A 20,767-nucleotide genomic window follows, 5' to 3' on the forward strand; every position below is an offset into this window, starting at 1 on the left:
AGGATAAGATCCAGTTACTATTATGCTATTGAAGAGCTTGGCAATAATTTTATAGAGTGGACCAATGTTAGATTTCATCAAATCTGCCGGAAGATTATCATACCCTCTGCTTTTTCTAACATCAAGCTGACTTATTAAGATACTTACTTCGTTCGCATTAGCGAGTTTCAGGAATATTGAATTATTAACACACTTTACAGGTTTCAGAAAATCGAAATTGTTCTTTGGAAGTTTTTCGGACAAACTGTTGCCAATGCCAGAAAAAAAGCTGTTGAAAACTTCAGCAACATCGTGATCTGAGTCCATGATTTTCCCATCAGCTCGTAATTTTATTTGTTCACTATGTTTATTGCGGCCAAAAATTTCATTAAGCTTTTTCCAAAAAATTGGAATTACTAGAGATATTGAGTATGTTTGCATAATATTCTTTTTTGCACCGTTGCTTAGCAGTTTTCACTTTTTTTGAAACATGAACCTCGAATAATCGTGTAAATGTGCACCACATCTAACGTAAACAATGTGTGCACTAGCAGAAATATTATATGATTTTTTTTCGAACCGTGTAGCATCAGGAATCATCTTGATAAGTGCTGTGATAATGGTTTTGATTACAAGTAAAAATAAATATTATAAGAAATTGTTGTGAATTACGAAACTGTCTTCATTAAGCAAAAATGGTTGCCACTAGGCCATCGAGCCTCATAAATCACAGTAATCCTCTGTACAACAAGGGTTTTCATGTAGTGCTCCACCATACCTGTAGCAGTGCTCCGTCGAACTTTTAATAAACTTGAAATTTGGTTAAGTAAAATTAAGGGTTTCATAAATATAGAACCTTAAATAAACATGGCGGATTTAAACGAAATTGTAGGATTTTAAAAATTGATTTTAATATATTTTAACTGAAACGTGAAGTTGAATGGACTATTATTATTAAATTCCTTAATTTAATAAGGGATCAGTATTGATCAAATGGAATTCCTATGTAGTATGATTTGTTAGGCTGATAAACCCAGTTAGGTGAGTTTATTCATTTATTATCATCCACAATTTTTTTTACAACTTTTCAAATCATTTCGTAGCTATTACAAACTAAATTGTATTTTTCCCAGATTTGTCTACACTTTACTCCACTGGACTGGACCCATAGATTGAGAAACGCTGCTCTATGGTGATGAAATAGAAAGTGAGCCTAATAGATTGTTCTAATAAAAGTAGAATTCGAGCATGGTTTTATTACCCTAAGCTAATCCACGATATCCCAGGTCATGGCTCGTATTCTGACAGTTGGAAGTTGCTTTGGTAAAAATTTGAAAACGAATGAAATCCACGAATAATTAGGACACACTGTTTCCCTGCATGGGGCTCTGACGAAACAATATCTGGTGAAGAATTCAATTTACCTCTACACACTTGAATAGAGCTCACGTTTTCACTTTCACGAACCGTACCAGCAATGTGCTATCTCATGGCATAATGGGGTTATTTACAGGTAGCAACAACAGCGCCAACGAACTCTGTGGCGGCAAGCACATTACAGAGGCTAATGCGACCTTCATAGTAGCCTTCCTCTTGATATTTTCAGGAAGCAACGCAATCCTATGGTAAAAGCTTGCTTCCCCAACTCTGGGCGCGATAGACGTGCTTTTATAGTAGGGCATCAGAGCGGTGCAGGTACCTGCTGTGTCGAGCCATTTCAATAGAGTGGAGCGAATTTATTTATTTCACTTTTCATTTCCACCTGCTCTGCGGCACATTTATTCAGTAGGGGCTCTGGAACCAGTAGACTAATCTCATCGATTCATACCTTTTTGTAGGAAACAAGTATGTAAAAAGACTGCAGCACATTTTACATAGGTACTTGGTTCCAAAAGAAAAGTTTGAACCGATGATGGTTAAGAAAACAAGAATACAGAAGAATCTCCATAATCTGAAAGTGACTTCAACGCTCAGATGACGAACCCGGTCAAAATTTCTCCTTGTTGATTCAGTTGCCTAAGTAAGTACAAATTATGATGCACAACTGCTTTGAGATGTGTGCAGTAAGGGCTAATTGCAACTTGATGGCTAATAAAATCGAAAACTGAACGGAGCAACACGAAGCAAAAGCCCTGCTATACTTCTCGGAAACATATTGGTATGGGAGATGCGATGGACAGCGGGCATCGACGGCGGAACAACATAAGCAGTAGTAGTACGGCATTGATTGATCAAAAGGTTCATTTCTTTCTTTTCTCTTTGATTGCACTATATGTGCACCATCTGCCATACAAATACCCCCCACAAACTGTACACACATCGTCGCCGGGGGAATCTAATCCACAGTAATTAATACAAATAGTCGTCGCGGTCTGAAAATCAATCAGCGTAAATGTGAGAAAGTGGAAAATTGCTACCGCACGCGGGTTAATGACGATTGGTGTTTTAAGTTTACGTTCCAATGCTGTAAGATCTACTTTGATGCTTTGGATAGAGGACTGCGAATTGTCAGTTTTTAAACCAATGAACTTGAAGTTTAATGGTAATTGAATTATAACGTCTGCAGAAAACATGTACCCCTATACACAGTTCGTTCAATGACCGCATGCACTTGACTCCGTCCAATTTTTTCATCAACTCATTTTATTGATCCATCATCTCGATACATCCAATATCCAGCGCCGATTTAGATTCCACCTGATATGTACACTTTCTTCGACCCGCGGATGGATGCACGCTCCGGGTGAACGTAACAATTAAATCGCTACCCCAGGCTATCGATCCACGCCACCGTGACCGCTGCTGGAGACGTATGAAACCAACAAATAAAATCGTTAGCGCTTCTTAATTTTCCGCTGCAGCCCCCGAGAGCCACCCATACGACTTGCAAATATCATTAGTTTGAGCTCGTTGAGTAATTCCGTGGCACCATACCGATACCGATGATGTGGGGGTTGCAAAGGAGATGAAAGTGAAACTTATCACCTTTTGTGCCGGGAGCGTAAAATTTATAAGTAATGCACACGCGTGAGGTCGTTTTTTTTTTCGGTGGTTTGGTATTTAAAGTTAGCTTGTAGCTTCCGTACCCCAGGGTATGGGGTCATTAGCCATCCGACGGCAATGGACTGAACCCCATGTTTGGTTTCATTTTACGTAATGCAGCTCTTCTCCGTAATCGAGTTCATAGAAAGTCTGATCCATTTGAATTGGTTTTCTTACTTACGGCTATGACTCGTGGAATCTTCCATCAGCTTCGAAAACTGACAATGAGGTGGTTACGTAATCGAATCATTTACAGGTTTGTATTAAATTGTGTCGATAAACGAACAGTAAAGTGGAAGCTACCGAATAGAGAAATTTTATCACGCAAACCACAAAAAAAAAAAAGTTTCTTCTATAACCTGACTTTCCGCCCAAGACGGGATCCTTCTATCTAGTTTAGATGTTAAGTTAGGGCACACAGTTCAAAATTAATGCCACACAAGCGCTGCCTGATGAGTGAATTATCAACTAAACTCTTTACCTTAGGATAGGTCTATTCCATCTGAACAACTTTGTGGAAGACGGGAACCATTCATAGGAGCAGGATCTGTAGATAGCGTTATATAATGTGTATTAAGGAAGGCGTAACTAGGTCATTGTCGTCTTAGCGCTATCTAGTGAGTATATGTTGTCATAAACTACATACTTAGAAATTATTATTTTTACACGAGACGTAATTCAGATTTGACGCAAATCATGGAACGTAAACAAACATGGCATGTCAAATTAAGTGTCCTGAAACTGAAACATATGCAACTCGACGATAAGTGCGTTTGATTGAATTGATTTTCTCGTCCTTTTCAACTGATTCTTACGTCAAAAGGGCCGCTTGCATGTGTCGGTCTCAGGGCACTGAAATATACATGTCTTTTTCGTAGTGTGTATCCATAGTTTTGAAAACCTTGTATTGTTAAAGATCTCTAAAATCAAAATATGCCACTTCATGGGTTTATTTTTACAACTACCCTTCTCCCCGAGAGATTCGCCCCTCCTAAAAAAGTCTTATAATTTTAACTAAAATTTAGTTAAACTTGGCAAAAATCTATTGAAATTTCGTTAAAATACGACAATTTGAATTTGGAGTAAATTTGACCTCAGGTACAGACATGAAAGAATTAGTAAAATCCATCGAAAATATAAAAAATGTAGTCTTTCAATGTGGCCTGGGGTCAAATTGACCCCATGGTACAGTAAACTGCCCACAAAAATAAAAGTTTTAATTTTCCACGGGCCAACCTCTAGATTTGGTGATTTAGGTGAGAAAACGTTTCGTGATGAATGTGTGAGTGCTGACCACGTTTTGCGTCCATTGCTGCAATGGAAGTGCTCTGATCCCCGTTGGCGAATCTGCCATACAATGAAACCACTGGAAGCGGCTCCCGTTCTGGTGGAGGAGGCTTTTTGGATAGTGGAAGATAAAATGTTTATTGTGTTGTACCATTTGACTATACTTTTAAGATGTATTGTATAGTGAACAATAATCCTCGGGTCTGTAAAGTTAATTCGGTTGAGCCTTGACAAATAAATTAATAAACAAAAAAAAAACCTACAAAGGACAGCCCTATGGGGTTGTACGCAATGGTAACGTAGGGCTACGTGGTCTTATACACATTACGAAAATTTCATGTAAATTCCCGTGCCCTGCACTCAAAAAATTTGTCACATAAATTTCACTGGAAAAAAAAACACCTAACCTTCAGATATTATAAATTATCTGAAAAGTACATGACATTAATAAAATTCATTACAAATCATATTAAAAGCAATGTGATAAGCTTTGAAACTTAGATGAAATATATACAAATTTCAAGTGAATTTCATGTAACATAATTTCACTTACACAGCAAAAAAATAATTTTGATATCACATCAAAGTGGATGCACTACAATCATGTCGAAACTTTCATGTAATTTTTATGACCACATAAATAAACAAATGCAGTAAAAGCAGCGTAATATCAGTTCATGCATTGTATAAATGATAATTTTGTCCTTTTTAGCAAGTAATATTACACCATATTTTCGACATGATTGTAGTGCATCCACTTTGACGTGATATCAAAATTATTTTTTTGCTGTGTAGATTCTACATGAATTTATAGTGTGAAAATGTCTGAGTGGTGATAGCCTAAACAAAACCTAATATGGCGTCCGAACGGTGCATTGCTGACGACCGGTTGCCAGATTTGCAAATTCCATTGGATTTGTTTAATTTCCTGAATAGTAAGTTGTTTTATTTTCGTCATCAGCATTTACTAATCATATATTTTTGTAGAACGAGGAATCGACAAGTTTGATTTCCTTACCATCTCACCCGAAAGATTAGCAGAGGAAGTGCAGCTGGTTCGGAATCACTTCTGAATGTACTTTCGGATTCGGAAATGTACCTAATCATTTCAGAAAGTACTGAATCACTTAATCAATTATCGGAGTCACTTAGAAGAGTACTGAATCACTTCGAAATAGTGTGGAGTTACTTTATAATTTATTGAATCACTTCAGAAGAGTTTAGAATGACTTTGGAGAGTACTGTAATACTTCAGAACATTTTGGATTAACTTCGGAAAGTACTGAATCATTCCAAAACAGTTTGTAATCCCTCGCAAAGAACTGAATCATTTTAGAAAAAATTGGAATCACCACACACAACTTGCTAACTGAATCTGCACTATCCGAAGTGACTCCGAACAATTCTCAAGTGATTCAATACTTTCCTTATGAAGTATGAACATTTTTGAATTGATTCAGTTCCTTCCGAAGTGATAACACGCTTTTCTTAAGTGGATCAGTATTTTTCGAAGTGATTTTGAATATATCTTAAACGATTCAGTTCGTTCCGAAATGATTCCGAACACTACAAAAGTGATTCAGTTCTTTCTGAAGTGATTCAAAGTGTGTTCGAATTTTTCAAAAGTGATTTAGAACTTTTTTTAAGTGAATCAGTACTTTCCAAAGTGATTCTGATCATTTATGACGTAATTTAGTACGTTCTGAAGGGATTTAATTTTTTTTAACATTTATTATTCAACATTTCTGAAATGATTAAGTTTTTAACGGAGTGCTTCAGAACATTTCTGAAGTGATTTTAAACATTTCTGAATTGGTGCAGATTTTTCCGAAGTGATTCTGAAGGGAATCAGTGCTGTTTGAAGTGATTTTAAATGTTTCTTAAATTATTCAGATCTTCCCGAAGTGATTCTGAACATTTATGAAGTATTTTAATACTTTTTGAAGTGTTTCCGAATTTTTCTAAAGTGATTAAGTACTTTCTGAGTGATTTAGAACTTTTCTGAAGTAAAACAGTACCTTCCAAAGTGATTTCGATCATTTCTGAAGTGAGTCAGTATTTTCCGAAGTGATTCCGAATTATTCAAAAGTGATTCTGTACTTTCCAAAAAGATTTAAAGCTGTTCTGAAGTGACTTTTCAAAGTGATTCCAAATTTTTGTAGGATAATTCAGTTCTTTTTGAAGTGGTTTCGATTTTTGATTTAGTGATTCAGTACTTTCTGAAGTGACTTAGAATATTTATGATGTGGTCTAGTACTTTCCGAAGAGATTCAGAACTTTTCTGAAAAGATTCTGTGCTTTTCTAAGTGATTCCGGAAATTTTTGAAGAGATTCAGTTATTTTAGAAGCGATTCCGAAAGTTCATGATGAAAATCAGTTCTTTCCAAAGTCACTTAGAACATTTTGAAGTGCTTTGATGCTTTCGAAGTGATTCCGAACGTTTCCGAACTGATTCAGAATTTCCCAGTATATTTTTGATTAAATTCCTTTCGAAGTTGTGATTGATTTGATATGAAATGGATTCCGACCATTTTTGAAGCAATTTAGTACTTTCTTAAGTGGTTCTAAATTTTTCAAAAGTAATTCAGTATTTTCCAACGAGATTTATAACTTTTGTCAAGTGATAGAATACTTTCCTAAGTTATTCCTATCATTTATGAAGTAATTCAGTTCTTTAAGAAGTGATTCCGAATCAATTTGAAGTGATTCAGAACTTTCCGAAGTTTTCCTGAACATTTCTGAAGTGATTCAGTACTTTCTGAAATGATGCCAATCAATTCTGAAGTGATAGAGTACTTTCCGAAGTTATTTGAAACTTTTCTTAATTGATACAGTACTTTTCGTAATCATTCAATTTCTGAATTCTTTATGAAGTGATTCTGATCAGTCCTGAAGTGATTCAGTACTTTCCAAAGCAATTCCGAATTTCACAAACGTATGTCAGAACTTTTCGAAATGATTTTTTGATTTCGAACATTCCTGGGATGATTCAGCTCGTTTAGTAGTGATCGTTATTTTATATTAAGTGATTCAGAACATGTCTGATGTGATTTAGTTCTTTTAGGAGTGATTCCGAATTGTTATGAAATGATTCCGAACGTTTCTGAACTGAGTCAGTACTTTTCGAAGTGATTATGATCATTTCTGAATTGATTCAATTCTTTCCGAAGTGATTCCTAATTGTGCTCAAGTGAATCAGTACTTTTAGAAGTGATTCCGATCATTTTTGAAGTGATTCAGTACTTTATGAAGTGGTTCTAAATTTTTCAAAAGTGATTCAGCACTTTCCGAAGTGGTTTAAAACTTTTGTTAAGTGATTGAATACTTTCCAAAGAGATCCCTATAACTATAATTCAGTTCTTTAAGAAGTGATTCCGAATTTTTTTGAAGTGATTCAGTACTTTCCGCTGTATTTCAGAATATTTCTCAAGTGATTCAGTACTTTCAGAAGTGATTTCGAATTTTTCAAAAGTAATTTTTGCTTTCCGAAGAGATTTGAAACTTTTCTAAATTTATTCAGAAACTTTTCGTAGTCATCCCGAAAATTTCAGAAGTGTTTCTAATCATTTCTGAAGTGATTCAATACTTTCCAAAGTGATTCGAAGTTTTTCAAAAGTAATTCAGTACTTTCCGAAGTGATTTAGTACTTCTTGAATTGATTCCAAACATTCCTGGGATGATTCCGTACTTTTAGTAGTGATTCCGATTTCTTCTGAAGTGATTCAGAACATTTATGAAGTGATTTAGTTCTTTCAGGAGTGATTACGAATTTTTAAGAAGTGATTCCGAACGCTTCTGAACTGATTCAGTACTTTCAGTAGAAGAGATTATTATCATTTTTGAATTGATTCAATCCCTTCTGAAGTGATTCCTAACTTTGCTGAAGTGAATCAGTACTTTCCGAAGTGATTCCGATCATTTTTGAAATGATTCAGTACTTTCTGAAGTGATTCAGAGCATTCTAAATATTTCTAGGATGATTCAGTTATGTTAGTAGTGATTCCGACTTTTTATGAAGTGATTCAGTACTTTACGAAGTAACTCTGAATATTTCTTAAGGAATCTAGTACTTTTCGATGTGATTTAGATCTTTTCTGAAGTGATTAAGTAGTTTTCAAAGTTATCCGGATAATTTCTTAAGTGATCTAGTACTTTCCGAAGTGATTTCGAACTTGTCATAAGTGAATCTGTACTTTTTTAAAGTTCCAAAGATGCTAATTCTATCTATCACAAGCGTATTCAGCTCGTTTTTAAGCTATTTCATCATTTTTTAGGTGATGCTAAATATTTAGAGGGTGATGCAATATTCAAATGGGTGTTGCTTTACTTTTTTTCATGTAAGTCCATACTTATGATAGGTTATGTATATTATCGGATACTGGTGAAATTTTGTAGTGAAAATAGTTTAAAAAGTGTTTTGATGAATTAAATTTAATGAGTCGATATTTTTTCATATCGAATTACTATTGTTTCAACATAAAAGTATTCTAAAACCAAAAATATTAATAATCTGAACGTATGGTTTATGGAAGCCAGCAAACGAAGAATAAATATTTATTTAATCTTATTAAATATATATTCTTCAAAAGTTGATTTAAAATTATTAATACAATATAATCTGCTTAGGCAATACTTAGACGTAAATCACTTTTGTGCAGAATTTGCAAATAAAGTCAAAATCGAAGTTCACTCCATGATTTTCTATTGAATTCGAACGCTCTTACGAGGATATCGCAACCAGGATATTCAGTAAGCAGTTCGGTAAATATAGGTAGTAAAAGCTTAGAAGTGAATTTTTTCCTTGACTGGATAAAAAAGGAGCTCATTGTAGTGACTACGAAACTGTCTGACCATCTAGCCAAATATCCTCCAAATTGGAGAAGAATGTAGCTTCTGGCAACGACAAGGGGGTAGGGAGTTGTTAAAAAGTATTTCTAGATTAGTTGTTAACTAATCGCGACCGTCATCGATTACAGCGTTGATCACGAGATAGAGCTGATTTCTAGCGTATATATTTGAACTTGAACGTGCTTTATCTGCCATTACTTCTAAAAAAATCGGAATGTGAACTATCCTTAGAACGCAAATATCGAACTTTTCCAAATAAGAAGCAGAATAAAGATAAAGAGAAGGATTAGTTAGATTTCCATTTAATTCTACTACCCTATTTGCTTATCGTTGACAGATAAGCATATTTCGTCTACAATGGGCAGATTTCTTCAGTGTCTTGTACTACACAGAAAAAAGTTCCGAATTTTAACCATCGCGTAAAATCTCCCCTCCACTCAAAAAATAAATCACATTTCCAATGGAAAATATCCATTAGAATGTCACATAACTTTCATGTGATCTCATAATTGCGAATCGTACCACAAAACTACATGAACCTTATGTGTCCAATGAAGTTTATGTGAATGTTTGATGAACGTCATGTAAATTTCAGATAAAAATCATTAATTTTGTTATTGGAAAAATTATCAAGTGCGTTCCCAATGGAAACTATATGAAAACTTTTTTCAGTGTCGTGAGCTACAATTCGCATAAAGAACGAAATTGTATACAAGCTTTTTTATAACATAGCTGATTTATGCGATATTTAGATTAAATTTACATGAAATGTCGTGTAAAATTACGCCAAATATAGTGTTAATTTTGTGTGAATCTACATGAATTTTTCATACGGTATAATACTCGACTCTAAATTCGGCGATAAATTTTATTCTTTTACTGTTGCTGATTGATGATCAACATTGCAGCTAACTTTTGTCACTTTCATCAGCGATTTCCAGCAAACGACTATTCAGTGACGTAAAGTAACCCACCATCTGTCAGTGAAGACAATCTCTCATTCTGAATTTTAACCATCAAAAATTTAACTATCACGTAAAATCTCCACTCGTTTAATTTAAATTTACACGACGTGCACATTTATATCAAATCTAGCGTTAATTATATGTGCGCTATATCTCGTAGAAATTTACATGAATTTTTCAAACGGTGTACTGGCAATGTTGATTTTTGTGCTTGAGTTGCTGTTTGTGAGAAATCGACGCTAAAAGTGACAAAAGTCAGTTACCGATAAATGAGTCCCACCTGTATAAGCTTATTTAAAAATTTGACAACCCAAGTAACATTTTATGTTTTATGAAATACTACAAAGCAGCTATAAAACAGCATTCATAAAACTCTGGTCAAGGCTATTTTGTCATTAATGCATCCACCAAAACCTCATTAAGACTAGAATATGTCTAGTTGGCCCACCATGGAGAAGGTTCTGAAGGGTCTATTCTCGAAGCTCTTCAAGATTGATTTACTGCAAAAGATTGTATGACGAACGCATTGAGAACCATTTTAAAAATAGAACAAAAGCTATTTAGCAACAATAAAAACCCTTTCCGAGCCATTCCTCCTAGCTGCTTGCTAAATCCGCTAGGAAAGCATCAATCAAGATAGAAAAGGATTTATTAATCCGATCTTATCAAAATAATTTCAATAGAAACTGATGGTATAAAATTCTTGTTGAATATCAAAATTTATTACAATAGTTCTCACTGAGTGGCCTAGTTTTAGGTGCCTTATTAAATTTTATGTGAAATGTACGTGAAAACATCGAAAAAAATAAGTCCGCCCTCGTAAAACGTCGATTTGACTAATTATTTTACATTGACAAAAATGAGTTATTCTTCAGATCGAGCTAGACCGAGATTTTTGCTAAATTTACCAAAATATAGTTATATCCAAGGAACTATAGATTGAAAATTGAAGATTGTAAAAAACAAGCAAACTTATTGCAACATGGCGGTGGCATAAAAGTTGATTTTCATGGGTCATTTGTGAAAAAGGTGTTTTGCTTTCAAGAAATCCTTAACAAATTCATAAGTTTTTAAAATGGCTTTTATGATGAAAACTTGCAGGCTGAATTGAATTTATCTATAGCCATTTTGCTTGATCCTAACCCGTTCAGATTTATGGCAGCATTTATGGAGGCGAAGTAGCCTGCAAAAAGTTAAACGTCAAAGTTTATCTTTCGATATTTGCGCTGTGGGATCCAGGATTCTTCCAGGCGGTTTTCTCCAGATGGATCGTGAGAAGTTACTCAGATAGTTTGCGATACTGTTTTACAACATTTTGCATTTCGAACAGTTGGAAGCGCAATTGTTCCCGAAAAAGATCCCCTTCTTTCGGATGGTTACAGAAGTGCACCATCTAACGATGCAGGGATGTACGTTTGAATGAAATTTTCGGACTAACAGTTTCAGCACAGACAAACAGACGTAACTCTTTGAAAAAGTTTTTCTTGAAAACATAGTATCTCAAAACATAGGACATCAGTAACGACATCTCTCGGGTTTCTCGCGGAAAAGAAGCTTGCTCGCTAACTCGCAAACAATATTGCATAAAAGTTCTATAGAATGTATAGAAACGTCAAAGTGATCCGATGCCAGCGCTGCGGCGAGAGGTCGCGGAACTGATAATATTCAAATCAACCGTTAAATACGTGAACTAAGATACACAATGAAGAGTTACGTCTGTTTGTCTGTGGTTTCAGTGGTTTGCTGTCGGTTGTCATCTATTCGCAAGATCTGGAGAAGGCTGGTATATTTTTAAACTTCCCACGCTCACTTTACTCATCTCCGTCAGATGGTCAGTAGTTGATGGTGTGCTGGTTTTTCTAAAGAAGTAAATTTTGCTGAAATTGACTTGAATTTTTCATCCTACTTCGTCTATCCTTCGAGATTTCTTTGTCATAAATTTGGCTTTTATTAACAATGAAAAACCATCTTTAAGCTCAATTTGTAAACAGAATAATTGCGGAGTTTATGATGCACTTTAAAAAGCCTAAAAAGCAACAATAAATGCTTTTTGCTCTAATGCAAAACTTAATTGTTTTATGGTTGCTTTTATAATGATAGAACACGTTTACAAAGCATTTTATCAAGACATTCATAAACAATTTCTAATGACGTTTATGCTTGAATTACAGAGCAGTTTTAAGGAGGGATTGAGAACTGTTTTAAATTTATTTTTGCCAGACTATAAAAGGTTTTTAAAACAGCAAAAAGCTGAATTACTAAGCAGGAATGTTATTCACTTTAAAATGCTGTATTTATACTAAATGGATTGTTAATTGCCGTTATAAAACCATCATAAATCAGAGTGGATGCCGAATGGTTACTGAATTGTTACTTGGGAAAGCTGCTTTTTTATTTATCAGTTGTAACCTTCTACCAATGCCCACCAGTTGATGTAATTTCCACCCCCTCTGGAATTCCGTAGCATTACAGCGGAAAGTACACCGTACCGTAAGATGCATAAGAGACCTCTATGTCATCATCCGTCCCGATTACGTTTGACCTTCACGAGAGCTAGCTTAGACAAAATATCAATTTCGCCATCTCTCAGCCCTATACTTATAATCGTCGAACTTTGCATTAAAGACCCTGCCGGCGCGGGGGAAAAATGCCTTAAATCACGTTTTCCCGGTTACAACCCGACTTCGGCGAATCCGCAATCCACCTACCATCACATCTCTCGGCGGCTCTACCCACCATCATCGCACACAATGAGCTAATACTCTTAAGCTTTGTGCTTCTCTCTTCCCCGCTCGGTTTAATAACCTCTTAGCTCACCTTTTAAGCCTATAGCACAGCGAACCAAACTGACTCTTGAGTCAGTGATCGCAAGTTCCATACTCAGCAGCAGAGCCAATAACAACAACATCAACACATGGCCAGAAGAAAGAAACCTTGCGCAAAAAAACTTTCTCTTTTATTATAACCCGTATTACTGCGCGCGGCATCCACCCTCCCTCAAGCTCCACAACACCCTGGTGCACGCCAGACGAACCCAAACGGTGCTCGAGTGTGCTTTTTTTTTCCCCCAAGAAGAAAACTGGTGCCATGTAGAATAGAAGCGTTGCAGTAGAAGGGTATTATTGCATATTGCTACCAGGTCTCTTTTTTATGGGACTCGAAAGCGAAAGTCGAAACCGTTAGGTAAGCAAAGGAGTGAAATAATTCTTTGACGTAAACATATGAACAAAAAAGCACGTGTGGTTTTATGGTTGGTAGATTAAGATCACCGGGCCTTTTGGACGTGCAGTTCTGTCGAGTCGAAAGTGGCAATATAAATATTTGAGCAATTTTATTTTATAATCCGGCTTCGGTAGGCAGCTACATCCGTGAACAACAACGACCAGATCGTGCATCAGTCGGGTTCACTTTCTTCGGGAGAAAAAAGGCTTACGGCGAAGCCATAAAAATACCCAACCAAGGCCGTTCCATGGAAATTGCCAACGACGGACGACACCGGGGAAGGCCACTTTCTGCGAAAGTGATCCCGGATTATGACCATTGGTTGAGACTTATTTCTAAAAAAAGTTGAAAAGTTTTGCTAGCGGCGATGAGGACTGATGATTTGCGGCCGTTGATTGAATAATTCCTGGAAACGTGTTTTTAATGGGTAATTTAGAGGATTGGCGTTTGGATTTATACTGATTGGTATGGAGTTAGGGATAGATAGTCAAAAGCCACACACGATTCCTGGACCGGTTGAGGATTTATTTTATTGGTTTGCATCTTTTGTTAGAATATATGACTACAGCTTTGGCACAGATTGTTGAAAAAATTATCCGACTTATGTGAAACTGTATCGACTGTAAACTATATCGGAAGCTGGAAAACATGGCCATATTGGCCAAGTGCTTTACTTTTCCAAATCTCCAAAATCTGGTTATAGTTTTTAACAAATTGCAGTACAAATTTGAACGATTGAAAGTTATGTAAAGTTTCATGAACATCAAAGCAAGGTTGCAAAGACTCATTTCAGCTAAAACAATGTTTTTTTAAATTATGAAATAATTAGATGCCATGATCAAATTTTGAATTGGTAGGATACAAGAAGAGGTTGCAAAGAATGTGTTTGACATATTAAACCTGTTTATTTCACTTCATGAGAGTCACAATCAGCGATTTTTCACAAACTCACTCACTCACTCACTCACTCACTCACTCAGCGATCAGCAAATCGCTGATTGTGACTCATAGAAAGCAAAATTTACAGGTTTTATGTTTCCAACGCATACTTTGTAACCTCTTCTTGTAAGTTACAAGTAAAACATGCCATCATACCATCTTTTGGTTTTATTATTCCGAAAAACATTATTTTAGCTGAAATGAGTCTTTGCAACCTTGCATCAAAGAAGGTCACGTCTGATTGACTCGTCGTTGGCGTGAAAATGTTCATATTTTTGTTATTGGAACAGCATAAAGCATTTGTTATTGTAATTACGAAATCATTAGCAGCTATGATCACATTTACAAGAAGAGGTTGCAGAGTATGTGTTTGACACATAAATCCATGTGTTCATAACATCTCATGATTTCACTATACCAAATTTCACTATATGCGAAAAGAGCGTTTGCAACCTTGGTTTGAAAATATAATAAAATTTTAGAATATCAATGTTTCCCTAATCTTGCAACCTATAAAAAGTGGACGATAATTAATGATTTTTTTCCTGGCTTCCAGCTAAAATCAAAGTCATCGTCTTAAATAAATTGAATTCAATATTTTGAAAATCAAGCAGATCTTTTTTTTCTTTGTTCGGGACATAAAACCACTGCAACCAGCAATTTGATCTATTGTAGAAATGATGAAGTATTCGGTTTTGATAGAGTTGTCATTCTTGCTTTCTAAAATTTACGTTTATTTGCTGGTTTTTTAAGTTTCAACATTTGGTTTTACATTTCAATTGGTTAGCCTTTGGCTCTTCATCTTTGCTCTAGTTAATTATTTATTCTAATGTGATGATTGCATTTAGCGCTAACTTACAGGATACCCTTTTAAGGGCTTGTTTCATTTGAATTTAAAAATTTGATAACCTACCTACTTGAGCACAGGAGCCTACAAAAAAAACACCGCTACTTGAACTAGGTTGCCAAATCACGAATCGGTGGTTTGATCGCAGACAGGCGACTCTGAACCTTTCCAGCGTGGACGTCTTTCGCTCCTCGAGCGTTTGAAGACCAGCCAGGTGGTGAATCTCAGAACTACGAGTTCGCGGTGGACTGTTAAGGATCATTCTGAGGATCTTGTTTTGGATCATCTGAAGCTTTAGGTGGTGGCACTTAGCACAACTCTCCCAGATTGGCATACCATACTCAATAGCCGGCATAATGATCTGCTTGTGGACAGCAAGCTTGTTTTTGAGGGACAGGGTGGACTTCCTGTTTATCAGAGGGTAGAGCGACCTGATCAAGACGTTACACTTGGTGGATGTCTTGTCCACATGGGATCGGAATAGCAATTTGCTATCGAGGGTGAGACCAAGGTAGACTACTTCACTCGACCATTCAATGGGAGTGCTATCAAGATGGATCTTGACTTTAGCAGGCGGAACAAGCCGAGGTGAATTCGAGTGTGGAAACAAAATGGTTTGTGTTTTAGCTGCATTGATACAAATCTTTCAGCTCTTGAAATAGTCGGACAGAACATCCAGGCCTGATTGTAGTTTACTCGCCAGAGCACGGATCACTCGACCCTTATAGATGATGGAGGTGTCATCTGTGAACATTGACAGGCTACCACCACCCGGCAGGAGGAGGAACGTCTGACGTGAAGCTGTTGAATAGGATAGGCCCAAGCAGGCTTCCCTGAGGGACCCCTGCATCAACGTTGAACGTATCAGAGGGGACATTGTTCAAGTAGACCTGGAATGAACTGCCCGACTAGTAGTTTTTAATGATCTTCACGAGGTAGATCGGAAAGTTGTATCAATGCAGCTTGTACACTAGACCATCATGCCATACATTGTCGAACGCCTTCTCGACGTCCAACAATGCCATGGCAGATGTATTGGAAACGGACTTATTCCGCTTGATAATGATAGTAGCCCGTGCGCGTTGGTGGATGGTAGAGTGGCCGTTCCTAAACCCGAATTGTTTTTTGAGAAAGATGCTATTGTCATTTGAAAACACCAGCAGACGGCAATAGCTTCGAGATGGAGGACAAGAGGCTGATGGGGCGATAGCTTTTGGCACTGGTAGGATCTTTGCCCGGCATGTGTATTGAAATCACTTTGGCTAACTTCCAGCATGCAGGGAAGTAGCCAAACTCCAAACATTTGTTGAAGATAATGGTAAGATGGTTGAAGTAGTCAATACTCAAGTTTTTCAACTCGAGGTTGACTACACCATCCATACCCGCGGCCTTCATGTCTAATAGCTGCAATCACCTCATCAGCCGATATTGTACTATCATCATGCACTACTACGGGGGTGTCAGTGACTCTAGACAATGCCTCCAGTACGGCAGATTATGTAAAATCTCAAAATGTTGACCAAGAGCATTGGCCTTTTCAACTGGGGTTATGAGTAAGGATGGGTCCAAGTTCTGGTCAACAGAGAAAAGCGGAGGGATCGGTCTCGACTTATTTTTCAAAATTTTGGTCATCTTGCAAAATGGTTTTGCACAATCTGGGAGAGAGCAAATCTTGTTGGCAAAATCGTTAGTTCTGAGTTCCACTATCCTGGCCTGGATAATTTTGGCTAGCCTATTGACATTGGTCTTCAAGTGGGGCAGCCCAGAACGCTGGAACTGCCTACGAATGGTGTTACGGAGCCTGATAAGATCTTTGGTTGCGCTGTCAAGGTTCATAGTATGACTCACCTGTCTGGATGCTGGTACGTGTTGCACCCTGGCACGGGATATCGCCTCTTCGATGGTTTGCAGACACTGATCGACTTCTGCGAACGACTCCGGTAGGACGTCGTAATCGAATGCTGTGTCCACACAGCGCTGATACTGCTGCCAGTTGACACGGTGGTAATTTCACCGGGAAACTTGAAACCTATTGGCCGAGGAACCTACTTCGGCCACCACCCGATAGTGGTCCGAGCTCAGTTCCTGATAGGCGATAGGTTGACAGATGTTATCGCCAATGTTGCTGATGAAGAAGTCGATGGTGGCATGAGCTCCGGATCGACTTAACCGGGTGGGAGTGTCCGGACACAGGATGTTGTAGTGTGGGCTTCCTGTAGATCGTTGTATAATATTGTGCCGTTCTGGTTTCGCCGACTATTGCCCCAGGCTTGATGCTTGGCGTTCAGCTTGCCAGCGATAGCGAAATTTTGCCGCCATCGTGTTAGCTTGATGATGTCTCTTCGGAGGTCTGCGACCGAGCCGTCCCTAATGTTGGCTTGCTTGGGGCAGTAGACCGCGATGATGGTGATTGGACCAAGCGATGTGCTTACCTTAACTCCGATGGCTTCGATAATTTTCAGCTGGAAGCTTGGTAGTAACCGGCAGCTGATGTTCCGTCTCGCAGCGATGGCCACTCCCCCTCCCCCGGAGCTGGTGTGGTCAAGCCTTACGAGCCGAAAATCGGGAAGGACGACGTTCAGCTCGGGCTTCAAGTGAGTCTCGGTGATGACGGCTATGTCGATGTGCCGTTCGTTGAGAAAGTCAACAAACTCGATGTTTTTGCTCTTCAAGGAGCAAGCATTCCAATTTACGATCTTGATGGCTTCACGGTCCATACTTAGTGACAAGGGACAGGGCAGCGTGTAGCTGTTCAGATCGAGTATTGCATGTGCGCATGATGATGATGACCTCGGCCACGACCGTCACAAGTTCCTCCGAGGTGAACGGAGAATCGTCGACAGGCTCACCTAGGACAGCACCAGCGTATGATAAACCAGGGGCAGTGGATGAACCTGGAATTGCTGGGCCGCAGCAGCAGCGAGACGATGCTGAACTGTCCGACTGTTGGGAACCATTTGGATACTCGCAGGATTGGCTTGTTGGTTGTTGAGCGGAAGCGGGGCTAGGTTCGGAACATGTCGACGGGGCTGGAGAGCTGGGTACTAGACTTCCGTGAGTACAGGCGACCGAACTGGTTGTTGATTGTGGCCTTCTGACGGATATTAATGAACTCCACTCGCTTGGGACATCCGCGATTGGAGGCTTGGTGGTTTCCACCGCAGTTGACACACGTTGGCTCGATGTTGAGTGAGTTCCAGCACACTTGCCGCAGTTTGTCTTCATGTGGCAGTTTTTGGTGCCATGGCCATATGAGGGGCAGTTCATACACTGCGTTACATTACGATGTTGGGGTTTGTAATGCTCCCAACTGATGATGACCTGAAACAGGTCCCGGATTTTGAACCTCAGAGCCGCAAGACTGGTGGATCCCTTCGTGAAATGCACCAGGAACAACTGATCACGGAAGCTGGTGTTGTGGTTGGGACGCCGGTTCATCGGGTACACTGCCTCAGGCTTGAGCCCAAACCGCTGGTAGATCATGCGTGAAGAAGTCCACGTTGTTGTCCTTCAGGAAACATTCTATTTGTTTGTACTCCTCCAGGCACATGATTTTGGTACCGATGCTGCAAAGCTTGAAGCGAGGCAGCAGCTTGTGTTTTGCCAGTTCGGCACCCAGCTTGGCAACATCCTTCACCGGCGTGAAAAGCGGGGGAATCCGCTCTCTTCTTGCAATGGGAACGGCGTCACGATCGCCATTTTCCTTCCGGGAGTACTGCATACTGGTTGGCTTGCAGTACCCGTTTTCCGGCGTCATCCTGCGACGCGCTGGGCTTGATTAGCACCTTCTTTGAAGGGCCCGCTGCTGACTCATTGGCACGTTTACGCACCATTTGTTTCGTGTTTGCAAGTTCAAGTAAACTTGCCAGAACGCGAGAAGGTGGCGACACTTCCACGGCGTAACGCGACAGCACAAATCGAATCGAGAACTCGAGCGAAAATACGGACTAAACAGCTCGACAGTCGACAGTTGAGGCTAGACAGCAGCGCTCTTTTATATCTTTTCAGGTTAAAACAGAATGATGTGCAACCAAGTGGTACTCCATCATGACGACTGCGTTTGGGAACAACGTTTATTTCATGAAAACAGTGAAAAAAAATATCACTTTTTATTTGTACTTTGGATAATGCTTGACATTACCACTTTTTCAATAGTTTCTTGTTGAAAATCATCAGTTGGAAGCACTGCGTAGACATATTTCTGATCGATTGGTGATAAAGTTATTGAAATTGATCCAGGGGCAGCTGAGTTATTAATGTTCAAAATCTTTAATAATTTTGTTTCATGTTCCATTTTCGGTTTTCACAAAGTGTACCCTAGTGAAGAAATTAAAGACGTAGTCCTACGTAAAAAAAAAATCGCGTAAAACATAATTGAGTGTACTCATTTTAACGTTACTGAAACGGAAAGAGAACGATCGTTACTTAGGTCATACTTTCAAAGGCAGGATTCTTTAGAGTTAATCCATATGGTTCTATTCTTATAATTGGTTCAAAGCAAACCAAGCTCCATCGACTGAGTAAACAGATATTAACAAATTGGCAATTCATATGCATAAATGTACATTCCAAGCATGGTCAGTAGCACACGAAACATGTCCCAGTGTAGCCAGTTCTGCCCTCAATTTGATCACCACTGACCAAGTTTTGTGAAGTAATGAGATGTAACATGTATTACAGTAGGGTTTTTGTTCACTTTAAGTCTTGACTAGCAGCTCTTACTCCAAGCTTTTTTTCGGAACCATTAGACAATTCTACTATTGACTCACATACAGATCGAATAGCAACAATTCTTTCTGATGTCAAAATGCAAAATGCCAGCTACAAACTAGCGATAGAAACTTTTCGATTTTAGTTGATCCACTTTTTCGCTATTATTGCTGTTAGCTGCATTAACCATAGTCCATTCATGCTTCCATCTGATTATCCTCAACCCATCAAGTAAAACCCTTACCTACATCCAACGACAGAATGGAAATTTTGATAGACTCTCAACATCAACCGCATATCAAAAACTCGTTAGTGCCTGGCGAGCTAAAACACTCTCACATACGATGACTAGCCGATATCCCCAAATGGGCTCTCACTTCATAAACGTGATGATGGATTATCCTATCGTGGCTCGGTCAGGTGTCAAGCTTCTTGAAAGCGAGATTCTTCTTGCTCGCCTCCGCACTGCTGGAATGGCATTTACACACACGCGCGCGCTCGCAGGAACCAATGAATAGAAGCTAATCATTTAATGTCATTAGACCCTGCATTTTCCTCCCAAGCCTTAACCCTCCTTCCCCCACCTGGTGGCTCCCATATTCGCTTTCTGGACAGATTCTGCCACAGAGCGCGGTTGTGGTTCACCACCAAGGAGAAAGTTGTTTTCAACGCGCGTTTGTGGTGCTTCGGTCTAGGTGTGTATTTCTCTCCCGAGGAATCCAAACATGGTCAAAGAAAGCAGCAGCATACTAGAGAGCCCCATCCATTTTGCCTACATGGAGCATGGACCTGCCTGCCAGTCAGCGCCTGAATAAGGCAAGATGACCAAAAGGTGAGCTCTCCGTCTCTACAACATCATCAGAATCGTTAGACTGAGTGATGATGATGTTTATTGCTGTTGATATAATTTCCCTGGGTTCATCCGCTG

This window comes from Ochlerotatus camptorhynchus, unplaced genomic scaffold (assembly GCF_037179485.1).
Source record: "Ochlerotatus camptorhynchus isolate MF236.1 unplaced genomic scaffold, CSIRO-AGI_Acam_v1.1 ptg000130l, whole genome shotgun sequence".
Lineage (NCBI taxonomy): Eukaryota > Metazoa > Arthropoda > Insecta > Diptera > Culicidae > Ochlerotatus > Ochlerotatus camptorhynchus.